The sequence below is a fragment of the Mirounga angustirostris genome, unplaced genomic scaffold (assembly GCF_029215605.1).
Source record: "Mirounga angustirostris isolate CCGP_5_RB_7025 unplaced genomic scaffold, mMirAng1.0.hap1 SCAF_5, whole genome shotgun sequence".
NCBI lineage: Eukaryota > Metazoa > Chordata > Mammalia > Carnivora > Phocidae > Mirounga > Mirounga angustirostris.
In genome coordinates, this window is record NW_026991713.1 from 13602622 (window position 1) to 13622435 (window position 19814).

The window sequence follows — 19814 nt, forward strand, 5'->3', positions numbered from 1 at the left end:
TTTCAAAGGCAGGGCAGTGTTTTGCGGATCAGAGATGGTTTTCTGAGCTTCAGGCAGGGAAGAAGGAATGGCCGCGTCGAGGAGGACGCTCTCTTTTTATTTGCTCCCACAGTTGAAGTCAAAAACATCTCAAGTGAAAATCTGTCTCAAGGGAGTCACTCCTGTGTTTTAATTCTCTTCGAAGATTTTATTGATTCATCTTGAGAGAGAGAGAGAGGGGAGGGGCCAAAGGGGAGGGAGAGGGACAAGCAGGCTCCATGCTGAGCGTGGACCCCGACGTGGGGCTCGACCCCACGACCCCGAGACCGTGACCTGAGCCGAAATCAAGAGCAAGAGTTGACACTCAACCCCCGTCCCCCTTTTTTTCAAACATTTTCAGTTTTAGAAAGAGAGAGTGTCACTATGGTGTTTTTAAACATTTCCTTTATGCATAATTTTATTGACAGCGCAGGGCTGCCTTTTAATTAGGAGGTCCACCTCACTTTCTGAGGTTTGCTCAGCTGCATATGATCGAGGTAGCACCATATGTCTGCATAGCAGGGAAGGGCCCAGGACCACACCCCGTCACTTCCCTGTCCCATACATCCCTGGAGTAGAGGAGCTTCCATCTGAGCAGCTAAATGGAGTAAATTATGACATGGCAGTGGATGAGTACGTTTTGGCAAAGAGATCAGAGGGAGGAAGGTGATTTGCTATTGATCCTAGGAGAGACTGAAGGAAGCATTGTGCCAGGGACGATGGAAGAGCCTTGTAAAAGAAGGTTGAGAGCACCCAGTGCCGATCCAGGGCTAGTACAGGAAAACATTGACTTTGCCAGTATAACTGGACAGGTAATGATACTAATAGTGTGAGAATAATAACAACAACAACGAGGATGATTGTGTTTTAGGCATTTCTGCGGGCCAGGTGTGGTTGTAAGGCCTTTGCATGCATTGACTCTTTCTCAGTGGTAATCCCTTGTAGTAGGTCCAGATGAGGACGGTGAGGCAGAAGTCCTGCAGTGATCTGTCCAAGGCCCAGAGCCGTTCAGGATGGACCTGGGTTATTGGACTCAAGAGCTGGACTTTCTAACTACAATACGATGTTGTAGATTGGGACTTCAGTGAGGTAGCAGGCTTTGGCGAGAGCTTTGACATGGTGTCACATGACCTTTCTGGATGGCTGTGAGCAGAATTTTGATCTGCACTCATTTATGGAAACCCAGCCCCAAATGATTTTGGCAACAAGGGAATTTGGGGGCTAACAAAACCAGTAAGTTCGAAGGTAGTACAGGCATCAGGAAAGGCTGGATCCAGGGGCTCAAATGATATTTTTGTAGCTCAATCTCCCTCCTTCCCTTTGCTCTACTTTTCTCTGCCGTGGTTTCTTCTTTCAGGGCAGTTTTATCTACACAGAGGAAGCTTTAGCTTACTACTTACCATCACCAGTGCCTGTAGAAAGAGTTCTTTCTCCCCCTAATTCTGCAATACTGCTTTGGATTGAATTGGCCCTGCTCACATGTAGTCCAGAGACTAATCACTGCAGTTGGAGGAGGCTGTGAGGCCAGCCCTGTGCCCTGTGCCTATTTTTGGTCATAGGGTAGAGAGGAGTTCCTTAAAACATGTGGAGTCAGAATGGGGGAGGGGTGGCCCCCCAAAGGTAAGTGGTGGAGTTTCCAAAAAAAGGAGACTGGGAGTTGATCTGCAGTATGGAGAATTCATAATTGTCTGTGCTTAGTGATAGGTTGATACCAGCTGGAAGTCTGCTTTCCACCATCACGCTATCTGGACCAGCCCTGGTGGATGGAGTGACCTTGATCCTAGACTTTGAATGATTTCATTAGACTGGCAGATAGACGACGGGAAATGGGGAGGATTGAGGGAATAATATTCTGAGGTGACCTGCACCGACTGGGTGTAGGTGCCTTATTTATCAACATGATGCTTAATCATAAATCCTCCCCTTGGAATCAAATCACAAATGGCATTAAACAGGGGCTGATGTGAGTACATTAACAGATATTCTCACTGGAATGACAAAGGTGATGGGTGTCTTTTATAGGGTATCCTTTAGTCCATAGCTGGACCACAGCATTTATGTCTGGATGCCACACTTTAAGAACAGTCGAGACAAGTCAGCACATTTAGGAGAATCATGGTGAATGACAGTCCCAATTCAAACCTTGTTACCTACGAAATAGTGGAAGGAATTGGGGCTATTTACCTTGGAGAAGCAGAAGCTGCAAATGTATATGATCAGCTTCAGCAAGCAGTCCAGGGGCTGTCACCCGAAAGAGAGATGGCCCCCAAATCTATGGAGGGATGTGGCAGGGAGCCAGCTGTCAAGCTCATCATAGTAAAGGATCACTCTGTCCAGGGCTGGAATGAGCCGCCCTGAGACGTAATGAAACACCTAACATGAGAGGTGTGTAAACAGAAGTGCAGTGTGGCGGTGGGGGGGTGGAGCTCAGCGTCAGGGGTGAGGGCACAGGATGACCTGCCTGACCTATCCTGAGCCAGAGATCCGGAGACTCTAGAAAAGGCAGAGTGTTTACTGGGACACGAAGGGTACCTCCTTGCAGCCCCTGCCAGTTGCCAGTAGACATCTGTGCATTTCCAAAAGACCCCGTGGAGACATGCTTTTCTCTGTAGTTAAACATAACAACTTTGCAATCCATTTATCGACACCCGTGAGTTTTCTGTTTCAAGGCAGGGGGAGCCATAAATAAGGGACAGAGTTGCTGCCTGTTTTCATGGAAATGCTATTTATACTTTATGTGAGTTTGTTTATTTTTCAACCCTGTTTAATTTCAGTGGCTCCCCCGGAGATACAGATGCCCTCAGCACAAAGTTTTGGAGTTAGGTTACACGCAGCAGCAAGATACATTGAGAGCACATGAGATTGTGGTCGGGGGGGGGGGGGGGTGGTCTCAGGCTCCCAGGTCAGCTGAGCCAGAGTAGCTGGGTGATTGGGGGTACGATCACCGCTCTTTCTAGGCCTTTGTGTCTTGTTGCATGAAATGACATAAAACTGAAGGTCACCTGTGGGGGCTCTTGGAGTCCTAACATTCTAGAACTTTTCTGTTCTTAGCATTTGATGTGAATGAGTTGGAAATGACCAGGATCTTCCCCAGTTAATGGGAAATATGTCCAGAAGAGGGAAAGGGCTTTCTGTGATTTGCTCCTGAGTGTGGATCCAGGATCAATGCATAAACGTTATGGGGAAGCAGGCATGGTCTTCATATAGGAAGGAACTCTTGCTGTAAGAATTAGATTTGCCAGGTATCAGAGTCCACCCTCTGGGGAAGTGATGAGATCCCCATGCTCAGAGCTGTTTGTCAGAGGCCAAGTGACTGTTGGTTATGGATACTGCTCAGGGCGGGTGTTGTTGCTGGTACTTTGACCCCCGAGTTCCTAAGCCCTACTTCCTTCATTTCTTCTCCAATCCACCTTTCTTCCTCTAGCATCTCAGTGACCCTTCCCAGCTGCCCGTCCTTCACGCTCAAAGCAGTGAATCTTCGCATCGACCTTTGGGTCCCAGCTGAGCACGCCGGCCCCTCACCCTTAACGAGGTTGGCTTCCTGTGCCACACGTGTCCAAACTCCTTGTACTGTCTTTTCTTCACACCCGCTTTACTTTTCTTGTTTTTTTCCTAATCACCTGTCTTCACAAGTGAGTACCAGCGTCCAGAAGGAAGGAAGGGGTTCTCTTCTGTTCAGCCTTCCATCTCTAGAGGAGGCAGGAGAACCGTTTGTTGAATGAGTGAATGAGCGAAGAATGCCCTCGTCTGGCTTGGAGGGCTGACAACTCTCCCCATTGCCTCCTGGATTCTCTCCAAACTCCCGATCATGGCTCGGGGTCTTTCACGGGCATTTTCCCTTAGCTTATAATTTCTGTCTTCACTCAGATGAGCACCTCATTGAACACCTGGAGAAACCTTCTATTTTCCTGCTTCTTAATGTTTGCTCTTTGCTCCTTCTGCCCAGTATGCAATTCTCTTTTTTTCCACTACCCTTCCTCCTAGCCGGCGTCTTCAGTGCTATACTCATCTTTACGTTTTCAGAGTCTGGGCATCGCTCTTAGTGGGTCCTTAGTGTGAATGTTGACTGGGAGGGAGTCTGGATATTGAGGGATGCAGGAGCCACTCCTGGGGCTCTGAGCATCTATGATTTTGAGACCCCAGACTATGGCTCCAGGAGCCTCACCTTCCTTCTGGATGTGACGTTAATTCTGGTACCCCAGGAAATTCGGCTTTAGTACACCTCCATTTGAATTTAGATCATGCCGATTACTTTCTTCCAGAGCCCCTTTTTTCAGGGTATGTGAGTTTTATTTGCCGGATGTGGTTCTTTCTCTTCTGGCCATTGAGGAGATGGTGTTAGCTGTCACTGAGTTACCAGCATGTGGAAGAAGCATGCTTTTCTGCCATTCAGAAGATGGTTCACCCATGCTGCCCTCCTAGAATCTATAACCAGCTCCGTGCAGAAGCTCATTCCAGAAGCTTTCTGTGGTCAGGGAAGCAGGCCAGCAAGGGTGCGGGTGTTATTTCAAAGCAAATGGTCTTCCGAGGATGCACAGTCCTGAACATTTAAAACCTGTGTCGTGAACAGGCACAGGATATTAATTTCTGGACTGATTTCAGCCCACACCCACGTTTTCGTTCACTGTTCTGGCATGGCCATCCTTGTCACCACAAATTCCTCCTGAAATGAATGATTTGAGAGTCGTCTTGATAAATTTCAACAGAAAGAAATGGGGTGCTGACATTGGACCGTTTTGAAGAGTTGCAGTGAGATCCAGGGAGTTACAAGTTAAACGCTTTCTTTGCTTTATCGCTGTGGGGGATCATGGGGCCCATGAACTGTGGAACAGGGGAGGTGGTTGCGGGGGGTTCTTTTATCCAAGTAGAGCTTGTCCAGCTGTGACCGATTCCCCAGCCTCACGCCCGCTTCCCTCGGCCCAGAGACTGTGCCGCAGGCTGGTGAACTCAGAGAGTGCAGGGTGCTAGTGAATAATTTGCTCAAGGTTTCAGTATCCCCTGGGGCCAGGCTCTGTGGCAGCTGTGATGGCAGCCAAGCCATCCTGCCTTCTGCCAGTGGCCCAAACAGATCTCTTAATGAGGATATTACGGGGTCCAAGAACACAGAGTGCTGAATGCAAAATGAAACGGAAAGTGTATTATACAAGTTGTGTTTAATATGTCAGAAATGAAGGGCTTTCCTGGCCGATGCTTCCTAGCTGTTCGTGAGCTCCAGCGGAAGCCTGCAAAGCAGGGCGGGAGCGAGGCAGCGGCGAGTGGAGACCAAGCCGCAGGTGCGGGGGGCTGCACGCATCTCTGCTTCTTACCTCGCGCCCAGAGCGTCTCCTTTAGCTCTTAGACTCTGAGGATAGTTGAACCCTGTCACAGTCGTATTCAGCTGTGAGGTGGTTGCTAAGGTGACCTCTACTTTTGCCCCAGCTCTTGATTGTGTAGCATCATCGGTGGTCCCGCTGGGGTGGAGCAAACGGCCCTGACGACGTGGCGTCTGCTGGCTGTGCCTCCTGGAGGAGCTCGTGGCTAGAACCTTGCAGCGGGTGTCAGGGAACCTGGTGTCTGCTAATCAGCCACTTTGTATCCCTTTCCTGTGGTTGCAGTTACAAAGTCCCATGTTTAGTGCTGAAAGGAACACAGATTTCTTGTCTTACGGTTCTGGAGGTCAGAAATCTACAATCAAGTCTCATAGGCTAAAGCCAAATGTTGGCAGGGCTGGTTCCTTCTGGAGGCTCTGGCGGGGATCCGTCTCCTGGCCTTTCTCAAGGGCAAAAGTGGAGCTCCTTCAGATTCCTCTTGCTGACTCTGAGCTCCGCTCCTGGAAATGGTCACATCTCCTTCTGTGACTGTCCTGTGTTCTTAGAAGGACCCTTGGGAGTCCATTGGGCCCACTTGGATAGTCCAGAATAATCATTCCATTTTACAAGCCTTAGTTAATCACACCTGCAAAGTTCCTTCTGCCACGGAAGGTAACAAATTCACGGGTTGTGGGGATTAGGACAGGGACATATCTGGGGATCATTTTTTGGCCGTCCATATTGCCCGGTCCCATTCTTTGAATCCCCTCCATTGTGTTATTCTTTAGAGACAAAGGGGTGTTGTACCATCTCTTCTCTTACATGGGTATCTTACCCTGCTCTGGGCGTTTTGGGTTGTGTAATTTTAGTTCTTTTTTTTTAAAGATTTTATTTATTTATTTGAGAGAGAATGAGAGACAGAGAGCATGAGAGGGAGGAGGGTCAGAGGGAGAAGCAGACTCCCTGCCAAGCAGGGAGCCCGATGCGGGACTCGATCCCGGGACTCCAGGATCATGACCTGAGCCGAAGGCAGTCACTTAACCAACTGAGCCACCCAGGCGCCCTTGGGTTGTGTAATTTTAATACGCATAAACATCCAGCAGGACTTACTGCTCATGAAAACGGCACTGAATTCCGATGTGTGTGTTCAAACAATTTTAAACCATGATATTTTGTCTGTAATAAGTGTTTAATCCGTAATGATAGGTTAAGATTTTCTGAAAAGGACAGGAACTTCTGCTCTTTGGAGGTGCTGGTCTTAAAGTGACTTTATTTTTTATTCCAAATGGCAGTTTAACCAAAGAAGGGGGCATTTCATTCAGAGAGACCTGTTGATGGTCTATTAATTTTAGGTAAAATGTTTTTATAACTCCCTTTGAATATGAGTTGGTGTTATCACCTAAACCTGAACATACCCCGTAACCCATCAGTTCTGTCCCTAGCCATATACCAGAGAGAGAATATATGTATGTTTGCACAAAAAAACATGTACAAGAATGTTCACATCAGCATTATTTTTAATAGTGCCAAAGAGGGAAATACTGAAATGTACATCCACAGTACAATAAACACATAACTAGTGGCATATTTGTATAGTGAAGTACTACAGAGCAGTGAAAATGAATATCCTCAGAGATAGTATTGAGCAAAAACAGATGCAGAAGAGTATATGTGCTGGTGGATTCCAATTCTATAAATACAAAACCAGACAAACGTTAATCTAGGGATAGAGACTGGGCCCAGGGCCGAAGGAAGATGTAGGGACACTGGTAATTAACTTTTTAACCTGTGATTCTACAGGTGGGTTCACTTTGTGAACATTCATCAAATTTTTCATTTGTAATTCACTTTTCCGCATGTGTTATTTTACTTAAAAACAACTATGCAACTCCTGATAGTTAACTGAATTTGAAGAGATTTTTGTGGGGTTTGCATTCTTTTCAGATAAGAATTTTATCAACCTTTGGGATTTACGAATCTATGTCATTGTTTAACTTGAAATTCAAACACTTCTTAAGCACGGAACTTTTCTTTGGTGGTATATATTTAGCACTTCTCTTTAACCACACAGTTCCTTTTTCCCCCTCCTGATCCACCTTGCCATTTGGATACACATGCCCCCGGTGAGGGTCTGATCACAGCACTGTTGCAAGATCTGAAACTTGCTCATAAAACCCTAATTCTGAAAGAGTGTGTTCATCACATTGAGACAAGATCAGTGTTCCTACCAGAACTCTGGCAATGACAAATTCCAATTAATATGAACATGATACTGTTTCTGATTATGGATACCAAGCCACATTGGATAAAAGTTTCCATCTGCATTCGTCAACCGACCTGAATCGTCCTAAAACCCTTGTGCCTGGAAAAACAATTTTTATTGTAAGAGTCATGAAAACATGAAAGGGCTATGTACTATTTAAACTAGAGCCACAGTGGAAGGGATAGCAATTACTAGCTCTTGGTTAGACAGAAATTGGCTGCATCTGTCCCACAGTTGTGTTGTGCTTGGCCAGTGCATTGCTTTTACCATTTTCAGCTTGATTATTGACCATTAACACTTGGGAGATTGCACAGAAAGATCGTGATCTCTGGCTTCCTTAATAACATGGAAGGATCTAGCAACCCGGGCCCTCCTTTGGTGCTAGTGACCGTTGGCTGGAGCGGAGTCCTAGCAGTCCCTTTGCGCAGTGCATGCATGCTCTAGTGTGTCACCGTGACCTCCTTCCTGGTGGATCCCCACGTCGCTCTGTGTGATGCTTTACGCAGAGCCGGACTGAGAAGAAAGCACTCCTGGTAGTTCCTTATGTCACTCGTTGATCCTGGCTGGCTCAGTTAGACTTTGTGTTTGGCCTTTCTGGCCTACCCTGTATCATGTGCCGGGCTGGGGATGTGACCTGCATTCTCTCCGGTCTCCCTCCAAACAGCTTCATGCTTCTCCCGTTTGACAGACGTGGAAGCCGAGGCTCAGAGGGTTGTGCTCCTTGGCCGGAGTCAGCCCACTGATACCTTGGGGAGCTGGCATTCGAACCCGGGCCCTGCCCTGAAAAGTCATTGAGGCCTGGCTCTCAACGACCTGCAGATACTGAAACAACTGGCAGAGGATATTTTAAAGTCCGCACGCTCAGGTTCCACACCAGGACAAGACGAGAAGGCAGGCTGTATTCTGTGGCTGGCAGGATTATTATAGGCCAATATGAGCAGAGAATATGGGTACTCTGTTAGTGCAGTTTGCATTTTGCCTCCTCCATAGACTCCTACAATTAAGAGCAGGAGTGAATTTTAGGATTCCTTTTGGCAGCCTGACAGCCGAAGCAGATAAAACCTTTGGAAACACTTGAGGAGTTCATCCGGGGTGGGGGGGCTGATGCGGAAGGGGGTGAAAGTGTCCCTGAGGGACAAGCGGCACTATTTAAATGGGATTGACGGTGGACTGGGTACTTTGCACCACTGCAGGTTGGTTCCTCCCCCCAAGGAAAGGGGAGCATGATTATAGCTGTTGCATTTGTTGTGAGGGCTGAACAGAGTCCCTGTTGCAGAGACGGTTGCTTAGGACATGTCTGTTGTCTTCCCCTTCTCCTATTTTCCTGGAGTGTTGCAAGGCCATCCTGGGACAGATGCAAAAGATCACCCACCTGGTCTAAGCAAGGCCCACGGAGGCCACTGCAGCCTAGAGAAGTGGCCACACCACGCTCGCAGCCTCGGCTGGCGGTGCAATTGATCACTCAGACCGTCTGTATCACCACGTGACTCACTGCTTCTTACCTCTTCGTATCCCTTTTAGTAAAGACCAGAGAAGAAGGTCACATCTGTTCGTTTTTTATCCATCTGCATTTCTGTCCATCCGCAGCACTCCCTGTAGGTGTTGGAAAGCAGGGGGAGAGGGTGGGGAGACTGAGACCTGTACCTGTGGTTGTAAATGCACCTGCAGCTACTTGTGGACCCAGGGACCGTGTTTGGGGAAAGGAAGCTCTTTCACATGAATGGCCTATAGTGAGAACATTTGAAGAGGAACAGAGAGGAAAGGACCATCCTCTGACGCCACATTGAATACCCTCTATAACAAGATTGGTCTTACAGGGCTGTAGCTGAGTCAGCACACCACCTCCCATTCCCAAACCTCCCTTTAAACACTGTGTGTCCTCAGCTGAAGAACTTAACCTCTCAGCCCAAATTGCTGCCCCTGAAATTGGGGTGCTGCTCCCTGTTTCACAGGGTTTTTGTGCAGGTGAAAAGGAGTCCATCGTGCCAATGCAGAGTCGATTCACAGAGTCCTTTTGTGTTCAGCCGTGTTTCTATATGCCGACTGTGTTCTCTGAAGCAAAAAAAAAAAAAAAAAAAAATCACTTACGGACTCATGGGAGTTGAATGTTTAAGATTGTGCTGTTAGGGAGCCTTGCATCATCAGGATCCTTCTCTTTCCAAGGGTGGGCCCCTTTGGTAATGGGTATTTGTCATTTTTGCTCCAGCAGAGGGCACTCCATATCCCGTCTCCTGCCTCCCCGTGAATTCTGCTGGAGCAGGTGCAGGGTATTGAAGCCTCTCCACGGTACCAGGAGGTAGCCATGACGATCAGGTAGCATGGTGCTGCTGAACAGCTTTCTCACGTACGTTTACCTAATCTTCCCACAACTCCATTAGGGAAGGCGGTATTCTCAGAGATGAGCTTCAGAGCCATCGGTGGATCGTCCAAGAACATTCCTTCACTCAACACACACAGCCAGGCACTGCTCTGGGACACTGGGGATTGGACTTTCCATCCCATGATCCTGTCCTCTGGTCTCCTGGAGCTCCCTTTCTGGTGGAGGGGGAGAAATGATTCGCGGATAGCTTCTTGCTCTGCTGAGTGGGGGTGAATGCTACAAAGAAAAATAAAACATGGCGAGACAATGGTGAGGGCGGCAGTGGAGGGGGGAAGGTGCTATTTAGATAGGGCGGTTGGACAGGCCTCTCTGATGAGGGACATCTCAGCAGAACCCGGTGGAGAGGGGAGGAACATTTCAGGCAGAAGGGACAGCGGGAAGTGGAGGGTGCTTGGCGTCTTTGTGGAAGGGCACGGAGAAATCAGGTGGGCTGGAGAGGGAGTGTGGTGGGCCAAGTCCGGACAGGCCAGTGGGGCCACCACATTGGCTTTGGGGGGGTGGGTATTGGAGCTCTGTACTCTGATTCCGCCATCATCCTCGTCTCCTCGGGAAGCTTATTTCTTGGGACCTCCCTTTCGCTGCTAACCTCAGAGGAACCTGAGCGAGTATTTGCTCCTCCTGCCTGGAAGGATCTCTGGTTGCAGTGTTGCCAGATGATCAGAACCACCTGGGGCATCTGTTGAACTTGTAGACTCCCGGCCCACCCTGGGGCCCTCAGGCAGAATACCGTTCCAGGGCTCCGGCTCAGATAGGCTAAATGGGGTTCTACAGTGGAGATGCCCGTGCTTTCAACAAGTGCATCAGGTGAGCCTGATCTTCTGCCAAGTTTGACATGATTCTAGACCTTTCTCTTTTCCATGTAAGTTCCCTTCTTCCTCTGGGAAGATCTCCGCTCTCCCCCTCAGCTCAGGGGCTCCAGGACTTGGATTTGGTAATGACCAGGTTGGTGATGACGGCATGGATTGAGTGCCTACTGTTTGTCTTTCTGCAGCATCCCCGGCTTTCTGCTTTATCCCTGACAGTTAAATCTTCGTCCTCACACCCGGTTCCCGAGGGAGCTCTTATACCTTCAGGCAATAGATTGTTTGTGCCACTGTTCAGCTTCTAGTGTTGGGTTACACCTCCCTTACATAACTTCCCTCTTCTGAGGAGTTACTGTGTAGACTAGAAGAATGGTGTGCGTTGCTCAGAAGAGTGCCTGACACGTGACGAGTGCTGGGTAAATTGTTTCTGTTACTAGTATGCACCACCCTAATTTCTACACCCTCGACCTTCCATCATCATCTCCGAATCCTTAGTATTTGGCACGGTACCTGGAGTACAGCAGTTGCTCAACAAGTGTTGACGTGCCTGAAATAGAAATACCAGCTCTTTATTTACTGAGGATTTAGGTTCTTGTAATAACTCCTCTGTTCCTCAGAACAAATAAGGTAAGTCCTGACCTTCCCATTTTACAGATGAAGAAACAGAGGCCCAGGAAATTTCAGTAATTTGCTCAAGCTTCCAGAGCTAGCACATGGTAAGAGCTAAGGCTTAGCCCGGGGAGCTAAGATCCCTTCCATTCACCTCTTAAACTGACATGATTGTAGATCTTTCCTTTTTCTGTGTAAGTTCCCTTCTTTCTACTTCGTTCTCTGCAGAGATTGGGAAAAGCTGATCATTCCCCCTTGTATGAATAACCCTTCACATATGTACTTGGAAGGTGTACTAGACCAAAACTTCAAAGGTGGTGGAGTGTCCAGTTGTGTTAACTTTTCTTACTTTTCAAGCCCTGGGGTTTCTTTGCCTGTCCCTTAGGCTTCTCTGCCGGTTGCCTCTGCCTTGTGGATGGTTGGAGCCATACTTCAGGGACAGATAAGGGTCAGCCTGTTCTGAGCAGGAGACTAACTAGCCCGGGCTTTCCCCCGCGTGGAAACCATGCCTGTGATTTATGCTTCCCAGCATGCAGTGCCTGGCTCACTCCAGGGAGATGGGTGGGGGGGTGCGCACGTTGGGCTGTTCAGATCCGTCCGGAAATGAACGTAGGCACTTCTCTGTGCCGCACGTGGGAGCTGGTGCTGAGGTGGCAAGTGAGTGAGACCGGTCCGGGCAGAGCAGCATCTCACCCACGGCTTAATTTCATGTTTTGGATATACACTCGGAGGTGAGTGGCATGAGGGGGCGGATAAGTAAGGATCTCAGAGAGTATTTATGAAATCTTTGTTCCCCCCCTCACCACCTCTCTCTTAATAGAGAGCCCTGCCTGGGTGGCTCTCTGAGCGGAAAGGAGTCTGCTTTTTCCCTTTGCTCCAAAGTCTCTGCACCGCTTTCCAGATGCTTCCATGACAGGTAGTAATCAGAATGAGACTGTTGAGTTGCATATCTTCTCAGTTGCTTCACTCGTTCAGTTCCCAGGTGAAGTCTCTGGGCTCCTCCCGGTGTTGAGGCCATTCCTTCTGTCTGCCCTGAATGTGGGATGATGGAAGTGGTGCTGGTGAGCATTGGCTCTGTGCGCTGTTCCCAGCACTTGGGTTACTTTTGGCAACACCCCTCTCAGGTCGGTCCTATCCTCATCGTCCTTGTGCAGATCGAGTGCAGGGTGTTAGGAAACTTGGCCTAGGTCACAGAGCCAGGGAGCGCAGCCCCGGCTTGTCTGGCTTGGAGCCTGTGCTCTCAACTGCATCCATACACACTGCCCCCGGCTTCCTTCCCTTCCGTTATGGTCAGCAGCACGCGTGTGGTTCTTCCTCTGTGCAGAGGACCGGCCATGGGGGAACCAGGGGAATATGATTTTCCGGGACATGGTGTTGGCGTAGAAATTCAGAAGCCCAAAGGTACTGCCAATGCAATGAGAACACTGCACAAAGCTCAGTGGGCTGTGCATGGGCTACAGGCCAGAAAAGGGCTTTACCAGGAAGTGATCCTGGAGCTAGGTGTTGAAAGGGCAGTAAGTGCGTCCTGGGGATTTGTGAGAGCATTTTTTGTCCTTTGGGAAGACATGGAAGTGAAACCACAGGGCAAGAGGGATTTGGAAGTTGGCTCCTCAGCCCCATACATTGTCATGGCCTATCAGAGGAGCATGCACCTGAACGTGAGGACAGCAGGCGAGTCAGAATGGAAGGGACATCAGGCTTTGCAGACAGAAAGCTCTAGGCTTGAACTCTGCCTGCCATGCAGCAGCTGTGTAACCACAGGCACGCCTCTCACCTCGTCTACACCTCTGTTTCTCTTGCATAAATGGGAACAGCACTGCCTTCATCCAGAGTTCCTCAGCTGAGTGTGAAGGTTTATGTAGGCACCTGATGCGTACTGGGCTCTCCGTGAATTGCAGCTACTCATTTTATTTTATTTTTGATGAGATCATTTATCAATAAACCTCAGATCTGTAATTGCAAATCAAAAATAGTATTAAAAAATCTCTTTGGCACATAGTTGTTGCCCAGTAAATAGAAGGCAAAGGCTTCATGTGCATGCAGTTGGGCTGGACTCGTTGCCGGCAGGGCCTAATGGGAGAAAGCACAAAATGAGAATGGAGGGCGGTCAAGTGGACTGCCGAGGGTCACCTGGCTAGTGCGCAGTGGTGCTCACTTTCTCAGCTCTGAAAGTCTGGCTGGGCTAGCATTCTCTCTCTTAGAGAAAATTAAGATCCAGGGAAGCCGAATGTCTGGTCCAGTCATTCAAGTCCTTGGCATCAAGAATGGACTATCACTAAATAGCCATGTGGCCGGTCAAGGACTACTCTTGTTTCCTAATCTGTAGGTCGGAAGTGATAACCTATCTGCCCCGCCCATCTCAAAGAGTTGCTCTGGAGATCTGACGAAATAGTCCACGAAGAAGAAAACTAAGAAGTACATAAAGGTTAGCTGGCTCGACAAAGGACAGGTGGAACTTCATTACCAATTCCTGATTTCCTGGGGTCCCCCTCCTGAGTCCATTCCCATTTTCTTGGGATAAGGAAACTGTCTGGCAACTATTTTTGGTCCACACAAGGATCTTAGGATAGTAGTCAGAAAGATGAAATTCCTCCTCCCTCTGAATACAGCGGAGGTCTGCAGGGTTAGAAGGTGGAGGCATTTCGTCCCAGAGCAGAATTTGGATGGTGGCCGTAAAGTGAGGCCGAGGTGGCTGGCTGGAGCTTTCTCCAGGCCCTGGTGATGGGAAGAGGGGCGGAGTCCGGCAGACTCAGTGGCTGGTTTGGGACATCTTGATAGCAGAATGAGGGTCTGAGAGTGAGCACCTTCAACCTGGTCACACCTGGGTGTTGGGACCTGGAACCAGTGACACCCAGCAGTGAGGTGAGCCAGGATGTCAGTGTCAACAGTCTTTGCCAGGAAAAAGAACGTTCCGTGGAAAGATGGGATGGCTTTGTTCATTTCCAGTGTGAAGTAGACACTGCACTTTCATACTCATCCTGAAGCAAAGTGTGGTGGGAGTAAGGCAGAGTTGTCAGCAGGGGCTTTAGTAGGTGGTGCTGTCCAGGTGAGCTAGGGTGGCAGGTGCGTGGTTCTTGCATCCTAAGACTTGGTTCTGAGTCAGATTCTGCCGCTCACCAGCTGCATCGCCCAGGAGTAGTCCTGTGCTGTTTCTGACCCTCCGCTCCTTCTCAGGCTTTAGGGGACAGTTGTGACAGATGAGCTAATACAGGACAGGAGCCTTGCACACATGGTGCCAGGCATTCAGGGGTCACTCGGCAACCCGTAGCCCCCTTTACAGGAAATGGGATCAGAAAGAAGACAAGTAGGGATGCCTGGGTGGCTCAGTCGTTAAGTATCTACCTTCAGCTCAGGTCGTGATCCCGGGGTCCTGGGATTGAGCCCCGCATCGGGCTCCCTGCTCAGTGGGAGGCCTGCTTCTCTCTCTCCCCCTGCTCGTGTTCCTGCTGTCGTTCTCTCTCTCTCTGTCAAATGAATAAATAAAATCTTTAAAAAAAAAAAAAAAAAGAAAAGACAAGTAGCGTTTATCGAACACTTACGTGTGCTCGGCACTGTTCTCTGGGGCGGACACAGGTGCCCCCCTTCTGTCCTACGAAGTTGATTTCTTTTTTTTTTTTTTTTTAAAGATTTTATTTATTTATTTGGCAGAGAGAGAGAGAGAGAGAGAGCAGGAACACAAGCAGGGGGAGTGGGAGAGGGAGAAGCAGGCTTCCTGCCGAGCAGGGAGCCTGATGGGGGCTTGATCCCAGGACCCTGGGATCATGACCTGAGCCGAAGGCAAAGGCTTAACGACTGAGCCACCCAGGCGCCCCCGAAGTTGATTTCTTAATTATGCCCACGTACAGGTGAGGAAATTGAGGTACAGTGAGGTTAAGTTACTTGCCCAACGTCACGCTGCTCGGCAGTAAAGGAGGTAGCCCCAGCCCCAGGGACCATGCTTTTAGTTATGATGCTGTGCTGTCTCCGCACGTGGAGGGGAACCCTGTTATCCTTGTCTGACAGATGGGGGAACTAAGGCAGCAGGAGGTCAAATACCCTACAGAAACAGTGGGTTTGTGGCGGCAATTGGCACGTTTCTCGTGTGTGGATGGTTAAAAGCTGAAGCTGGTTCTTCTGGGACTCTCAGCAGGAGGAATTTTTCCATCCCAAACAGAGCCTCCTGTGGGGAGGGGGTGGCGTGGAACCAGGCTCCGGTCCTCTTCCTTCACGCCTCCTGGCCCTGGGCTTTGGAAAGCTTGGCTCTTTCCAAGGGTTATCTCAGGACCTGACCGTAGGGCTCCTTCTCCCTTCCAGCTGCAGTTCCAGGCACTCTGGTGGTGCTGCCCAGCATCCGCACTCCTCTGCAGCCCCTCCCGCGGGCTCCACCCCTGCCCCTGCCTGTGGCTTAGTGAGAAACCACAGTCACGGGTGTGTGGGGGTGAGTGGGGGTGCTTCAGCTGGAATCGTGCTGCTCTGAGGACTCCAGGCCCGCCCCCCACCCCCCCACCCCCCCGCAGGGTTGGGTGCCTCAGCCCGTGTTTCTATACTTGGTTCCAGCACGCTTGTGCATTTAGGAAAGTCTCCTTTCCCCCAGACGTGCTTGCAGCTAGCCCCAGGTGCCTGACATTGGATCTCCCAGTGGCTGGTTTTTCTGTGGGTATTTGCATTCTCATCAGCCTGCGAGAGCCTTGAAGAGTCAAACTGGCTTCGGGGCCTCTTTAAATTCCCTACTATGTGTCGCACGTATAAGGGCCGTGATCTCTAGTTGAGATGCTGGTCCTATATTGGCCGCTTTTCAAATTTGTCTTTTTTTTTTTTTTTAAAAGATTTTATTTATTTATTTGACAGAGACACAGTGAGAGAGGGAACACAAGCAGAGGGAGTGGGAGAGGGAGAAGCAGGCTTCCCGCTGAGTAGGAAGCCTGATGCGGGGCTCGATCCCAGGACCTTGGGATCATGACCTGAGCCAAAGGCAGACAGACGCTCAACGACTGAGCCACCACAAAGCCCCAAATTTGTCTTTTTTAACGTACCCGAGGGTAGTGTGTATCACTTTTTTTTTTTAATTTAAAAGCTGGGGCAAAGCAGTTTTTATTCTATGTGTGTGCCTCATGCTCTAGTGTGCTGATTATATACACAGAAAATATATGTTCCACAGACACCTTTTGATGATGCTTTGACTTCTTGTGTGAATTTCAAGCCAGTCCCCTTCATTGGAAGTTTTGTTTTGATTTTTAAGATTTTTTTCATTTGAGAGAGAGAGAGAGTGATCGAGAGAGGAGAGAGCACAAGCCAGGGGAGGGGCAGAGGGAGAGGGAGGAGCAGACTGACCAGGGAGCCCGATGCGGGGCTCAATCCCAGGACCCTGGGATCATGACCGGAGCTGAAAGCAGATGCTTAACCAACCGAACAGCCCAGGCATCCCCATTTGAAGGTTTTTGTTAATGAAAGGGTTCAGGTTCCTTCTGTAAGACGTGGGCGTAAACATTGTTCTGCACAAGACCTGCCCTTCCGGATTGTCCTGCACCAATTTCACGGTTCCCAAACCCTGAAGCCCAGATGTCAAGTGGTGTGGCATTTGAGCAGTCGGGAATCCTAAGCTTATTTGAGATGAAAATTCACCCAGAGTTTGTGTGTGAGGTTTAGTAGGGAGTGGGGAAGAGGATGCCCCCTGTAACTGCCTTTTTTAATAACCACCCCCCAACCCTCTTGAGAAAATCCTAGTATTTTTGAGCAGGGAAGACTTGCATCACTCCTCCTTTGTACATTTCTTTGCACATGTGGAGGTCTCCTCTGGATGGCCAACTGATTTTAGAGCCTTTGTTTCCTCCTCTGCTGTTTTCCTGTTAGATGATGGAGCAGGTGTTTATTAAGTACGGGGTTTATTAAGTACCGGTTTGATCCTGGACCAGGGTCTGAGGAAGACACAAATCAGGTTAAGGCACGGGCCCTGCCCTTAAGAAAACTTGTTCTCTTGTTAGTCTCAGGTGATAATGACCTTTCTGAAGGTGGTCATTCCCCCGAGGACAAGGGGTCCTTGGAGGAAAGCAGATGTGGTGATGGGACCATTGTTGTAGTGGGGAGGGAGATTATAAGCAGTGGAGAGACTATGTAGTTGGGGAGGGAGGTTATAGGATCAGAAGTGAAAATTTAAGTCTTCAAGAGCAGCAATCTCTCTCGGAGGCCTTGGGCCCCCCTCCCCCCCAGTTACAATCTAAAGTAACTACTGTATGAGAGGTATGTGCACCTGGCTTTGAGAGTCCAGAAGGAAGGACACCTGACTCTCTGGGGACATCAAAGAAAGCTTCTCGAGGACTCTGCCTCTTTGGGCTGAGTCTTGCAGCATGACAAGGAGCAAGCCAAGGAGGAGCAGAGTTGGGAGGCCACACCCGAGCTGTCCTTGGTCAGGGTCATGAGACTGTGATGTGAGGGGTGGTCTCTGCCGAGATCATCCAGCAGTGCCACATGTGGTCTTTGAGAGCAGTGTGTTTAATGAATTGGTCCAGGGTCTTAGTAGGACAAACACAGATTACACCCCAAACTGTGGTATCATGCATGGCCTCAGCTAGCAGGTTTCTGTATTAACTTCTGAGCCTTGCGGAAATACCCTGTCCTCAGGCATTCAGGGTATCCCTTTCTGTTTCTGTATGGTATTTGTGAGGTGCTGTCATCCCATCTCCTACCTCCCTCCATGCCCCCATCTTTGGCCCTCAGTGATTCTGTATTAATAGCAGCGATTAAGCTGCCTCATCTCATCAGGGAGGAGATATTAATCTTCATCAGGCCCAGGGAGGAGCTGGGTTGTTTTTTTTTTTTCCTGTTCCTCCCTTCCTGCCCCCCCCCCCCCAATGAAGCTCAGGGACTGTTCCAGTGTCTGCTCTGGAATCTTCTGCAGATGCGTTTCAGGGGATCACTTCTCTGCTTCCCTCTCTTAGTCTCCCTGCATCCAAGCACTGCATGTTGTGATTGAAGACCACGGTCAGGGGATGGAGGGAAGGAAAAATTGCTCCCTCCAGTGGGAGCTCCCAGCTTCCCTGTCCTCACTGCTGCTGGGGAAATTAGAACAGGGCAGAACCACACCTGGAAGCTGTAGGCTTCTTGGTTTATGAAATCCCATTCAACCCTGGGAGAAGTACGCCAGCACCCAGGTGCCTTTTTCATGCTCTGTTTCTGTGATCTGTGATGAGCTGAGGATCCTGGATGCCAGGGGCAGGGGCAGAGAGCTTGAGGACCAGTCAGAGTTAGGATGGAAAGGAGCTATCTCCCAAAGCTCTTCTCTGTCTTATGCTGTTCCTGCTTCTGTGAACCCGCTGCCAAAAATAGCTCTTCATGCACCCAACTTCTATCATGTGCCACGTGCTGTGTTGGCGCAGTAAATCACTCACAAACAGACTTGCCAGATGTGTATTGTTCGTCCACTTTCCAGACGAGGAAAGAGGACTGGGAGGTTGAGTGCCTTTACTGAGGTTGCGTGGCAAACGGGGAGGAACTGAATTCCATCGCAGGTTTCTTGACTCCTCCTTTTGGGCTCTCCCCACCGGGGACGACAGTACAATTGATGGTCCAAACCGGAAGGCTTTAAGGAATGAGAGAGGATGCCAGAATAGTTCGGCTGGGCCAACAGGCATAAATGGCGACTGGTCCAGGGTAACCGAGAAGCATGGTCTCTTACCTGTAATACATCTGGAGGTACAGGGATGCTTCCATGCTGTTTTTGGAAGCAGAGACGGCAAGACAGACCTCATTCTCTCTGCCTCCCTTCCCTCCCACCTCTCCTCCCACCAGGACAGAGCGCTGCTGGCTTGCCACATGGCTGGTGCAGGAGGGCCTGATGAGTTTGCTTCCACAGTGAAGAATCTTGAATAACCGCCGTCTCCTCTGCTCAGCACGCAGCCTTCATACCCAGGCCACTTTGCAGGATCTATTTAACTCCCTCCACTCAGTGGGATTGGCCTTTTTTCAGCCTCTGAGCACACCCCGTTTGGAGGAACAGTTCTTCCCGCTGCGCCCCCCCCGCTCCCCGCCGAATGGGCCCTCTTTGCATTCCACGAGCAGTCTTCTTCTTGCTCAGAGGGATTCCCACGACATTAAGTTAGCAGAAAATGACATTAGCGCTAAGAACCAAACTCTATTACTCGAAATACAAGTATTTATTATGGTGAGGAATAAAGCAACCTCCTCTCTACCCTGCACTCTTAGATCAATCATATCCTCACCCTGAATTGTATTAATACCTCTTTCCTTCTAGTTGGCAGGTTTGTTTTTGTTTTTGTTTTGCAGATTACCTGAAAGGCACAGAGTGTGTAATAATATGACACACCCGCACAGACAAGTTTGTACGTGACTTTCCCCCCGTGTAATTTGTTGGCTCTCCAGGCTGTGGTCTAGGAGTGTGGATCTGCTGGCGGCTGCACCCTCTCCCCCTGCCTGGCCCCGTCTCCCTGGAATCTACCCATCACTCTGTTCCTCTCACT

The 19814-nt window shown here is 49.4% G+C and overlaps 1 protein-coding gene across 8 annotated transcripts in view; it reads left to right on the plus strand.

The window, feature by feature from the left end:
* LARGE1 (LARGE xylosyl- and glucuronyltransferase 1) overlaps positions 1-19814 on the plus strand; it is a 513801-nt gene that overhangs the window by 139954 nt on the left and 354033 nt on the right. The window lies entirely within an intron of this gene.